Genomic DNA, 12,456 nt, shown 5'->3' on the forward strand with positions numbered 1-12,456 from the left:
CGTGCTGAGAGAGAGAAAAAAAAAAGATGAAAAACGGAATTTGACTTAATGTTGGACAAACATGTTCCTGTCAGTTGTCTGGTTCTGTTTCTTCTGAAAGAAAGAACCTGCAGGCTTATGGATTTACAGCTCACGCTTTGAGTGAGTTACTAACAGTGCAGCAGTGGGTGCCCTGCGACTCAAGATCTACTTGGTATTCCACAGCATCTGCACAGTTTCCTGGGTTTTCTGTTTCAAAAGCTTTTCTTGTAACTGGTAGTCACTAAATACTAGTGCTACTAAATACTACTTTCCAAATAATTGGTCTGTGTGATTTTACACTTGAATTAAAGTTTTGTTTGTTTGGGGTTTCGTTTTGTCTTATTTTGTTTTTGCTGCAACAAGGAATGTAACGGGTGAAGATGGGAGTTTTATAATGCGATTAACAATTGACCTAGCAGAGCAAAGGAGGGAATTCTCTCACCACACTGACAGTCTCTCTCTGACAAATTTGAGCACTTTAAAACAAATGTGGGCCATATTTGACAAAGAGATAAGGAGAATTATATTTATAAAGTAATAATCAGAGAGGAATTGTACTAGATGTTCTTCGTAGGTTTTCATGCAACAAGCCTTGGTTTTTTACCTTCTGTGCTTCTAAGTTCAGGTCTCTGTTTTAAGTGGGTGTTCCTGTCTTCTGCTCAAAATAGTACGTATAAAAGTATTGGCTAATGGAGGAGGAAGATAGTGTTGCAGTTACAGTTTTGTTGTTGGAGATAGGTGGCACTCACCTTACCTAAAATGACAGAATTACTAGCCTTAGAGAGGTCGCAAACTTGTGGCGTAGGTCCAGGATCTAGTCCAAAACTATGTGCATTTGACACATGCACTATCATCCTGCAGAGAGTTAAAAAATATCACTTAACAGGAGAGTTTATATTTTTTAAAACTCTGAATTTCCAATTATTTTCATTTTTTATCACAAGATCAGGCATCACGGCCTCTTGGAAACAGCCTACTGGCCCTGGCCCTCCCAGTGGGGTGAGGAGCATAAGCTGCTCCATCACCCGCGTCCCGCCCACCCGTCTCCTCCCCCAGGTTGAATGCAAACTGCCGCTTTATGGCAGTCCTGCTACCGTTTTTCCAAAATCAGAGTGAAGAGGAAAGCGAACTGTTTTTTGTATCTTTGTATCTGTCAAAACTGAGAAAATAAAAACAGGCCAGAGGGGCAGGTCTTCTTGTGCCAGCCTCACTTCCCACAGTGGTTCTGCTCCTCGGCCCCTGCCCGCCTTTGGATTTGCTTCCTTTCCTCATGAAGCACCTCCTCTGCCCACCTCAGGTTCCGAGAGTTAAGACTCCAGGGTTTGGTCTAGCTGGAGTCCTTCCACCTGTGACCCCCAACGGAACCATGGCAGTCTCACAAGTGGCATCGTCTTAAAGACACCCAACATAGAGAGCATTTCTGGATTTCCACGCAGGGACATGGTAAGCCGATGGTATTATGACACTTAATACTGTACTTTTTGTTCAGTCCAGCCTAGCCAATATGGTGAAACCCTGTCTCTACAAAAAATACAAAAATCAGCTGGGCCTGGTGGTGCAAACCTGCAGTCCCAGCTACTCAGGAGGCTGAGGCAGAAGAATGACTTGAACCTGGGTGGCGATACATTCACTCATCAACTGGTATTGCCTTTGAGAGGTTTACCGCCACCGTTAGGCCCTGTGTCTTTAATTGAAATGTAGCAATTACAAAATCTGGGAATACTTTTCGCTTTTAAAGAGAAAATACTATAAACACCTGCGAGGGAAATGGTACGTGGGAAAGATGAAGACCTCAGCCTGGTGGTTTTAGTGGTCAGATACGAAATCAATGAGGCAGTAACTAACTGCTCTTTTCACAGGGCCATCCATTTAGTATAATTGCTCCCCACAGAGAATTTTACAGTTCTTAGGATTTTAAGCTATGTGAAGTACCAGCAAGCTCTACTTCATGTAATGTAAATTGAAGACTTGAGAGATGAATGATAAATGCTTAGAAATGGATTTTAGAAAGAATATTGATGATTCGTCAACTCTTCATGTTTCCTTTAAGACGTGTTTGTTTTTGTTTTTGCCCGTCAAGTGCCTGTCAGATGATGCCAATCTGAAATCCCTGCCACGTTTTCATTCCTCATGTAAAGCTCTCCATTCAGACCTTCTAATATATGAAGTGAAACTCTAAGGCGTATTTCATTAAAGAGTATTGTACCCTCTAAAATAATCTGGAAAAATAATTGCTGCAGGAAGATGTGTTCTTGTTCTCCTTGTGGATGATTTTAGGTCTTTTTCATTTATACAGAATGTTATTACTAGATTAAAGGGAAGCAAACTATAGTTTGTTGATCGCAAATGTAATTTCCAGTAAGAAGCATCAAATGGGAGTTGGGAAACTGGGAAAAGTTGATTATTATTATTTTTTTTTTTTTGAGACAGAGTCTCACTCTGTTGCCCAGGCTGCAGTGCAGTGGCGCAATCTTGGCTCACTGCAACCTCCGCCTCCCAGGTTCAAGTCATTCTTCTGCCTCAGCCTCCTGAGTAGCTGGGACTACAGGTTTGCACCACCATGCCCAGCTGTTTTTTGTATTTTTTGTAGAGACAGGGTTTCACCATATTGGCTAGGCTGGACTCAAACTCCTGACCTCATGATCTGCCCACCTTGGCCTCCCAAAGTTCTGGGATTACAGGCGTGAGCCACAGCACCTGGCCAAGAGGTGCATTTTTAAGGAACAATTCCAGTTGTGTGGAGGTGGGGTGAGAGGTAGGTTACATGTTGACAGTAGAGTGTTCTTTTTACCATTCAATTTAAAAAATAAAGTTAATTTGAAAGTGAAATAAAGTTACATTTGATTTCACAGATAAATAAATGTGAGAAAATTTTCACTTATCATATAAAAAGGGAACCTAGAAATCTGGAAAATGGAGCTAGTTCTATGTTTTCATGGTGGGAATATTCTCTAATGTTCTTTCAACGAATTTTACTAAGCAGCTATTAAACAAATTTTACTGAGCACATACCATGTCTAAAGTACTCTCAACTCTAGAAGGAAATTACAATAAAATTTCTCAAAAGCCAATTTTATTTTTGTTTTAAAAAATGTATTTCATATTAATATTTATGACAAATATATAACTGCCTGACATTTTAATCATGATAGTTTGCGAATTGCTTACATTTGTGATTTTTAAATGATAGTTCTGTGGGCTAAGCAGCAGGGTACTATTGCCTCTACTTATGATTCAGAAAGGGTGAGCAACTTATGTAAGAGTGCACAGCAAACAAGTAAGTAGTGGAAACATTTTCCTGGCTCAGTGCTTTGTATAGCTCGCCATGCTGAAAGAGATGGCTGTGTTCTCTTTATCATTACTATTGCTATTACCATAGATTAATACTAAACTCAGATGGAATAATCTAGGACTTTGGTTTCAATTTTGGGTGATTCATACATGTTATATGCTAAATGCTATGGTAGGTGCAGTGTGTACAGTTGAAAATAAAACATAAGTCATCCTAAAGTTTACAGGCTGATTGGAAAGACAGATCTTAACTTCTTATACTTGTAGTTATTCCAAGAGTAAACCCAGCATGCTCCTGCTCTGGGGGCTTTTGCACTTGCTGTTCCCTTTGCTTAGACTCTCTTCCCCAATATCTCTGCAGCTCCCACCCTCGCCATCTTCAAGTCTTTGCTCAAATGTTACCTTCTCAATCTTTGTGTAATTCTAAATGCAGCCAAATGAGCATTCACATGTGAGAGCAAAATGAAGGCATGTTAGGAAGTCCATTCAGAAAGAAATATTCAAGGAAGTACTCAAAGGAAACAGATCAAAAAAGGCTTTCAGGAAAACAAAATTGAATATTGGAAAAAGAAGGTGAAAAGAAACCAGTGAACCTTATGGTTAAGTACAAATCCTTACAGTCTTGTAAATTTTTACAAATATTAAGAATGTGGAAAGACACTCCGTATGAATTCAATATATGATTTGAAGGTAAAGCCAGCGTTGGTAAAGGAGAAAGTAATAGCGTGCTGAGGTTTATTGTCTTTCACTAGGGAAAGATATATCCATTTAAACAAGTGAGTTTTTAAAATTCACAGCTAGCCAATACAGGAACGGAAATAAAAGACGTAATTTTTAAATCTCTGGGGAGGGGAGAAAAGTAGAGAAAACTCAATCAGCCCCCCGAAGAGTTAGGGGAAAACATACTTTTAAGAGAATAAATATTAAATATTTAATAGTGGTAATATGTTTAAACATATTAATAATCACTATGAGTGCAAAACATTAACTCTCTTATTAAAAGGCAGAGATTATCAGCTCACACCTGTAATCCCAGCACTTTGGGAAGGCGAGGCAGACAGGTCAAGTGGTTGAGATCAGCCTGGACAACATGGTGAAATGCTGTCTCTAATGAAAATGCAAAAATTAGCCGGGTGTGGTGTTGCACGCATGTAATCCCAGCTACTCAGGAGCTTTTAATTACTTGAACCCGGAGGCAGGGTTGCAGTGAGCCGAGATCGTGCCACCGTACTATAGTCTGGGCAACAGAGCGAGACTCCATCTCAAAAAAAAAAATATATATATATATATATTTAACTGCTTACTATTTCCAAGAGACACTTCCAAAATGAAATGACACAGCATGATTAAAACACAGGATGGACAGAATTGTTTCAGAAAGATGCTGATTGTCATAAATACCCATTAAATAAATCTTAATATGACATAAATTAGACTTTGGGGCCAAAAAATTGTTATGTGTGACAAGGAGGAAGACATAAACAGAACAATCCATTAAGATATAAAAAATCACAAATTTTATGTACCTAACCATGGAGCTTTGGCATATGTATGAAAAAACTATTAGAAATACAAGTGATATTGTTAAATTCATAATCTTATTGGAAAAAATTTAGTATATCTCCTAGAATTTGATAATTAAAGTATCCAAAAAATAATAAGAATAAATAGGATTTCAATTACACACACACACACGCACACCCCTAACAAATAGAAGATGCACATTTATCAAATTCATATGAATTACTTATTTTTTTAATTTACAAGTATGTTTCAGGAAACAATCTCAATAAATATCAAAGAAAAACAAATTACACGGTCATGTTATCCCTTTAATGCAACAAAATTAGAAATCAATAGCAAACTTATAGCTGATACAGTCTAACTACTTGGGCAAAGTTTTAAAAATCATTTAATTCTTATTATGCAGCAATCAGAAATGATGAGTTTGTGTCGTTTGTAGGGACATGGATGAATCTGGAGAACATCATCCTCAGCAAACTGACACAAGAACAGAAAATGAAACACCGCATATTCTCACTCATAGGTGGGTGATGAAAAATGAGAACACATGGACACAGAAAGGGGAGTACTAAACACTGGGGTCTATTGGGGGAAAAAGGGGAGGGCCAGTGGGAGGGGGAGGTGGGGAGGGATAGCCTGGGGAGAAATGCCAAATGTGGGTGAAGGGGAGAAGAAAAGCAAAGCACACTGCCATGTGTGTACCTACGCAACTGTCTTGCATGCTCTGCTCATGTACCCCAAAACCTATAATCCAATAAAAAATTTAAAAAAAAAATCATTTAATTCCTTCATCTTTTTAAAAAATTTATTTATTATACTTTATGTTCTGGGGTACATGTGCAGATCATGCAAGTTTGTTACATAGGTATACACGTGCCATGGTAGTGGTTTGCTGTATCCATCTCCCTGTCATCTACATGAGATATTTCTCCTAATGCTGTCCCTTCCCAATCCCCCCACCCCCTGCTATCCCTCCCCTAGTCCCCCACCCCACATGCCCCAGTGTGTGATGCTCCCCTCCCTGTGTCCATGTGTTCTCATTGTTCAACACCCACTTATGAGTGAGAATATGTGGTGTTTGGTTTTCTGATCTTGTGTCAGTTTGCTGAGAATGATGGTCTCCAGTTTCATCCATGTCCCTGCAAAGGACAGGAACTCATTCTTTTTTTATGGCTGCACAGTATTCCATGGTGTATATGTGCCACATTTTCTTTATCCAGTTTATCATTGATGGGCATTTGGGTTGGTTCCAAGTCTTTGCTATTAAGGACAGTGCCTCAATAAACATACATGTGCATGCGTCTTTACAATAGAATTATTTATAATCCTTTGGGTATATACCCAGCAATGGGATTGCTGGGTCAAATGGTATTTCTATTTCTAGATCCTTGAGGAATTGCCACACTGTGTTCCACAATGGTTGAACTAATTTACACTCCCACCAACAGTGAAAAAGCATTCCTATTTCTCCACATCCTCTCCAGCATCTGTTGTCTCCTGATTTTTTAATGATCACCATTCTAACTGGCATGAGGTGGTATTGAAATGTGGTTTTGATTTGTATTTATCTAATGACCAGTAATGATGAGCATTTTTTCATATGTTTGTTGGCTGCATAAATGTCTTCTTTTGAAAAATGTCTATTCATATCCTTTGCCCACTTTTTCATGGGGTTGTTTGTCTTTTTCTTGTAAATTTAAGTTGTCTGTAGATTCTGGATATTAGCCCTTTGTCTGATGGGTAGATTACAAAATTTTTTTCCCATTCTGTTGGGCCAGTTCACTCTATTGATAGTTTCTTTTTCTGTGCAGAAGCTCTTAAGTTTAATTAGATCCCACTTGTCTATTTTGGCTTTTGTTGCCATTGCTTTTGGTGTTTTAGTCATGAAGTCCTTGCCCATGCCTATGTCCTGGATGGTATTTCCTGGATTTTCTTCTAGAGTTTTTAATAGTGTTAGGTCTTATGTTTAAATCTTTAATACATTTGAAGTTAATTTTTGTATAAGGTGCAAGGAAGGGATCCAGTTTCAGCTTTCTGCATATGGCACCTTATTACCATTCCACCATTTATTAAATAGGGAATCCTTTCCCCATTGCTTGTTTTTGTCAGATTTGTCAAAGATCAGATGGCTGCAGTTGTGTGGCATTCATTCTGAGGCCTCTGCTCTGTTCCATTGGTCTATTTCTGTTTTGGTACCAGTACCATGCTGTTTTGATTATAGTAGCCTTGTAATATAGTTTAAAGTCAAGTAGCATGTTGCCTCCAGCTTTGTTTTTTTTTTTTTAGTCTTGGCTATGTGGGCTCTTTTTTGGTTCCATATGTAGTTTAAGGTGCTTTTTAATTTAACTAATTCCTACACCTATATGAAGAATCTAGCCCAAGTCATACATAGAGTAACTCAATAGAGTAAAGCTGGAAATTCTCCTCAAATTAATCTGTAATTCAATGCAATACCAAATAAAAACTTAAAAGTTAATTCTGAAATATATCTGGAGGTGAGAATAATCAAGAAAGAAAAGAAAAAGGAGAGTAAAATGTCTTCTAAAACCTCTGAAAATATCAGGGCATACTAACATATTAAAAGAGCCTGGTATTTGTTTGCCTGGATGGGGGCAAAGAAATAAGCACAAAAATAAATGAAACAATGTAGAGTCCAGAAAATTGAATTCAAGATATCAAAAATATTGTATTTTAAATCATTAAATATAGAAAAATATTCTTACAATATTGGAGTAGGACAAGCCCTGTTAAGGCAAAACCCAGAAGCTAAAATCAAAGGATTAATTGATTTTAAAACCTCAAATTAAAAATCCAAGTATGACACAATAAAAATCAATAAACAGAACTAAATGACAAGAAATAGACCGGCATAAAATATTTGCTATATAGAAACAAATGATTGCATAGATTATTTATAGGATATGTAAATAACTCCTAATAATTAACAAGAAAAAGTGAACCCGACAGAGATGAATCGGTCAAGAGGGCAAGGAATATGACCAGGCAATTAAAGAAAGAGAAAACACAAATGTTTAGTCAACAAATAAAAACGTGCTTTACCTCAGCAGCGGTCAGATTGATGAAAATTCAAGCAGAATGCTATATGATTTTTCCAGTCGTCAGATCCGTCTCTTTTTTTTTTTAATTACAAAGGTTCAGTGTTGATAAAGATGTGAGGAAATGAGTGCTTTTAACCTTGCACCCAGCCCCTCACTTCCAGATGTCTGTAATGGACACTGGCTGCCGGCACAGGGTTTCCGCCCTCCACAACCCTGATTTCTTCAATGTTGCTCCTTCCTACACCTCCTGTATTCCTCAAGAGAGCTGACCCACCCTGCATGCTAGGGATGAATCTGACTGAACTAAAAGCAATTTCAGCCCGTTTTCCCTCCAGTGATAGGTCAGAAATCTGGACAATGAAAAGCAAGGAAAACTTTGCTGGAAGTTTTCCAAAAAGTTTTTTTTACTCCTTATGAGAACATCAAGATGCCAACTGTGCTTTCTCACACAAGGCATATGCAAGGAAGAATGCAGCCTGAAGCTTCTTTAACCTCTGAAATTCCTCTTCTAGGGACAGATAATTTTTCTACAATGTGCCAGACAACGTTCTGGGTTCTGGGAACAGCAATGTACAAAATAGGCAAAACTCACTGCCTATGAAACATTTTTATTGGGAAGATAAAAATAAACAAGGGCAAGTAAGTAAAACATATAATTTGACAAATAATAAAGCAGAGAAAGGGGATTTAAAATATTGGGGTATAATAAAAATAGGGCAGTCAGGGAACGCCTCCTGAAAGGTGGACATTTGAATTTATTCTTGAAGGAAAGAGGAAGAAAGCTTTGCTGACATTTGGGAGGAAAACGTTCCAGGAAAAGGAAGAAATTGATATAGAGGCCACAGTATCCTGGAACATTCAAGGAAGAGCAGAAAGCTCTATGGTGTGGGATCAGAATGAGCAAGAAGCAGAATAATAGCAGATAAGGTCAGAGATGATAGGGGTCAGATTGTGTGCGGCCTTATAGACCATTATAATGGCTTTGGTATTTGTTCTGTGTGAAATGAGAAACCATTACAAGATTCAGAGAGGTGACGTGGTCTTAGTTTCATTTAAGCGAGATGACTGGTTGCTGAGTTGGCTGGACTGTCAAGGGACAAGGGGAGAAGTAGGGAGATAGAAGTTAGTGCCTTAATGCAATAATCCAGGGAGAACTGACAGCGGGGTGGACTGGCACAGTGCCATGGAGATTTTGAAAAACAGTTGAGTTCTGGGTATACTTTGAAGGTAGAGTCCACAAGATGTGCTAATGGACAAGATACAGGGTATAAGAAAAAGAGAAAAGTCGAGAAAGACACTGAAGTTTTAAGCCTAATAACTCCTCAGGAATAGAGTTGCCCTTAACTGAGAAGGAAAGCTGCTTTGGAGTAAAAGTGGGGAGAGCTCTGCGGTTCAGTTTGATTCGGTTCAGTTTGAGATGCTCATGTCTCAAGGTAGAGAGGTCAAGTGAGCATTCGGATATTCAAGGCTAGTTTCACAGAAAGGTCGGTTTGAAGGTAAACATTTGGGAGTTGTCGGACTTCGCATTACTTAATTACTTAATACCATGAGATTTGTAAGGAGATCACCAAAGGAGGGAACAGAGAGAAAGGGAAGACTTGGTTGTGGGGCTCTCTGATGTCACGATTTAGGAAAGCCAGCAGGAGAGAACAGTCCAGAAGGCTGAAAATGAACAGCCAAGAAGATAGGAGAAAATCCAGGGAAGCGTGGTGTCCCAAAAGCCAAGTTTAAAAAGCGTTTTCAGCAGGGAGCAATCAAGCGAGTTAAATACAGCCAAGAAGTCAGCATAACATAGTGGCCAAGAGAAAGGTTGTAAGCTGTTCTGCCAGGTTCAAACCCCACTCTGCCATGGATTTGCTTTGTGACTGAAAAAGTTCCTACGCTTTTCCATGTCTTTTTCTCCATCTATAATCTAAGGATTGTAATGGTTCCCATTTCATATGGTTTTTTTAGGCATAAATGCCTAAATTTGTTTAATACTTAGAATAGTACCCAGAGTATAGTAAATGCCTAGTAAACAGCAGTTATGCTTATTATTACCAATAATAATACTGAGTGTTAGGAATAATAAGAGAAGTACCGAGCTTTGACCATTGAATATCAGAGTGTGGAGGTAATTTGTGACATTGACAAGGAGCAATGTGGGTTAAATAATGGAAACAAAAGCCTACTTGGAGTGATTTCATATCCAAAAATAAGGGAAGAAGATGAGCTGGAGACAGTGATTATAGAAACGATTATAAGAACTTTATCTTGAAAAAGGAAAGGAGAGCAGAGACATAAGTTGGCAGTTACAGGCAGAAGTTTGATGAGAGAGGATCTTCTATTACAGGAGAAATAACAAGCTTCCAATAAGTGTATTTATTTTAAATATACTTAAAATCAGAGACTGGCCTCAGAGGAGTCATTCCGAAGGCTTGCTGGTGACAGACAAAATAGAAGATGAGCAGCGCTAGAAAGGGGCTGACCTTCAACCACCGCCATTAAATGTACTGGTTATTGTGTATCTCTCACACACCAGAAAAGAGGACACTACGTTTCCTGCTGTATCTCCATCACCTCAAACAGAGCCCAGTGCACAGTAGGCATTCAACAGAGATGTGCTAAATGGATGGTGATTTCTGGTGAAAATTTGAGGCCCAGAGAAGTTGAGCAAATGCCTTGCCCAGCTTATGATGTCAGAGTTGAATCTAAAACCTGAGTTTCCTGGTTTTCAGTACAATGAACATTCCAATATTGGGATAATCTGGGTTCCAGGATTCACATCCTGTTCCTAAGGCAGTATTCTTAAAGCTAATTTCAAAGGCTGAAATGAAGCAGGAAAGGATGGAATGACTTCCTCCTTCTTTTCAAGATTAGATTATCTAAAGTCACCCTACATTACTGCAAACACTATTTTTATTCTGTAAAAAAAATTAAAGTTTGTTGATAGTGTGGCTGGTAAATAAAACTTAGAAGTCTTTAAAAATCTATAAATGATCTAACAAAACTCATTATTTGTTAAATAATGTAAATGAAAATGACATTTTAAAAAATTATCACAAATCTTGACCGTGGTCCTATTGCACACTCTCTCTAGTATTTTTCAAGGACTGCAAATAATTGAAAACATGCAAATATTATTCCTTAAGGTAAAAAGCTAAATTATGTACACATGTAGCAGGTACTTTCAGAGAGTTCATCAGTAATAGTACTGCTAAAGCAATTAAAAATAACCTTGAACTTCTTATTTCTTAGTTCAATACAAACTAGATACAGGGCAAGACTGAAAGGTTAAGAGAATTGTGTTTCTCTGTAGCATTTTTCCTGAATGTTTAGTGGCATTATTAAGTAAAAATTAATAACTCTCGCCATACATAAACCTTCTATTCCATCCATATAAGAATCCCCCACACCATGTAAAAAAGAAGACAGGTTTTTCTAATGCATGCATAAATAAATTAGGATTTTTGCCCAAAATAAGAGAATTGAAATTTGCTTTTATTAACTGAAATTTTATGGCTCATTCATAGTTCTGTAAAACTATAACAAACTAGAATTGGAAAAATATTTTTAGAATGGCCCAAGACTATACAAGAAGAAAATTCATAGAACATCTTCAGTTAACTAGAGGATTTTTATAAAACTTAGTAAGTAGGTTTAAATCAGCATAGATAGAGCCTTGTAACATGCCTGTATATGGAAGTTAAAAATTAGGTCTTCAATCATATAACCATGAAAGTATCCTTCTTGCTAAGTTTCTGAAAAGCATACCATTGTGAAATAAGGCAAAAAGTTTGCCAGAGATTTTTCTTCTTACAAGTGGCCTCATCCTTTAGCCTAATAATCTCACTTCTAGAAGGTTGCTGCAGGGAAATAATCAAAAGAAAGGAAAATTCTACATGTTCAAAGATGTTCACTGAAGGATTATGTATATAATTTAGGATTTGGTAAAAAAACCTAGGTGTTCAACAATAGGGAAATATTTAATTAAATTAGAGTCAGGCCACTTGATGTAACAATATATAATCATTAAATGCATAGTACAAAGTGCTCATTGTGTACAAATGTATATATATGGTTAAACTGTGTATTTATTTTATTAAACAGTTCAATCTCAATTAATTAAGCTCTTGTCATATATATGTAACTATGTGAGTATTACCTGGGCTTAAGGGTGGGGGAAAAAAACAGATTAGTAACAGTCTTTATAAAATCTTTCCTTCAGAATGCTTAATTCTGTCTGGTTGAGCCACATGACACATTGATAAAGACTTTTAGGTTCCCAGGGTAATTACAGGTCACACCTAAGTAATCACCAGTTAGGCTTTCTCATTCATTGCAGCTAGCTTCATGAAGCAGAGAAATTTACTTTATTGATTCTGGGTATTTTTCTAGCCTCTTCAAGTCATTTTGGAATCTTTTTTCAGGAGATATGAAGTATCTCTATATTTCAGTGCACATCTTTGCTATAGAAAAGTGATTTTCAGCTTTGCAGCCCAAAGATGCCTTCCATGTATGAATAGGAATCTTTGTGCCACAAGAGTAAAGTCATCAGCTTCTATGTGATGCAGAAGAAATG

The 12,456-nt window shown here is 37.6% G+C and overlaps 1 protein-coding gene across 11 annotated transcripts in view; it reads left to right on the top strand.

The window, feature by feature from the left end:
* Nucleotides 1-12,456, top strand: part of FXR1 (FMR1 autosomal homolog 1) — an 819,632-nt gene that overhangs the window by 573,014 nt on the left and 234,162 nt on the right. The gene's annotated exons all lie outside the window — the stretch shown is intronic.

The sequence above is a fragment of the Callithrix jacchus genome, chromosome 15, assembly GCF_049354715.1.
Source record: "Callithrix jacchus isolate 240 chromosome 15, calJac240_pri, whole genome shotgun sequence".
Taxonomy (NCBI): Eukaryota; Metazoa; Chordata; class Mammalia; order Primates; family Cebidae; genus Callithrix; species Callithrix jacchus.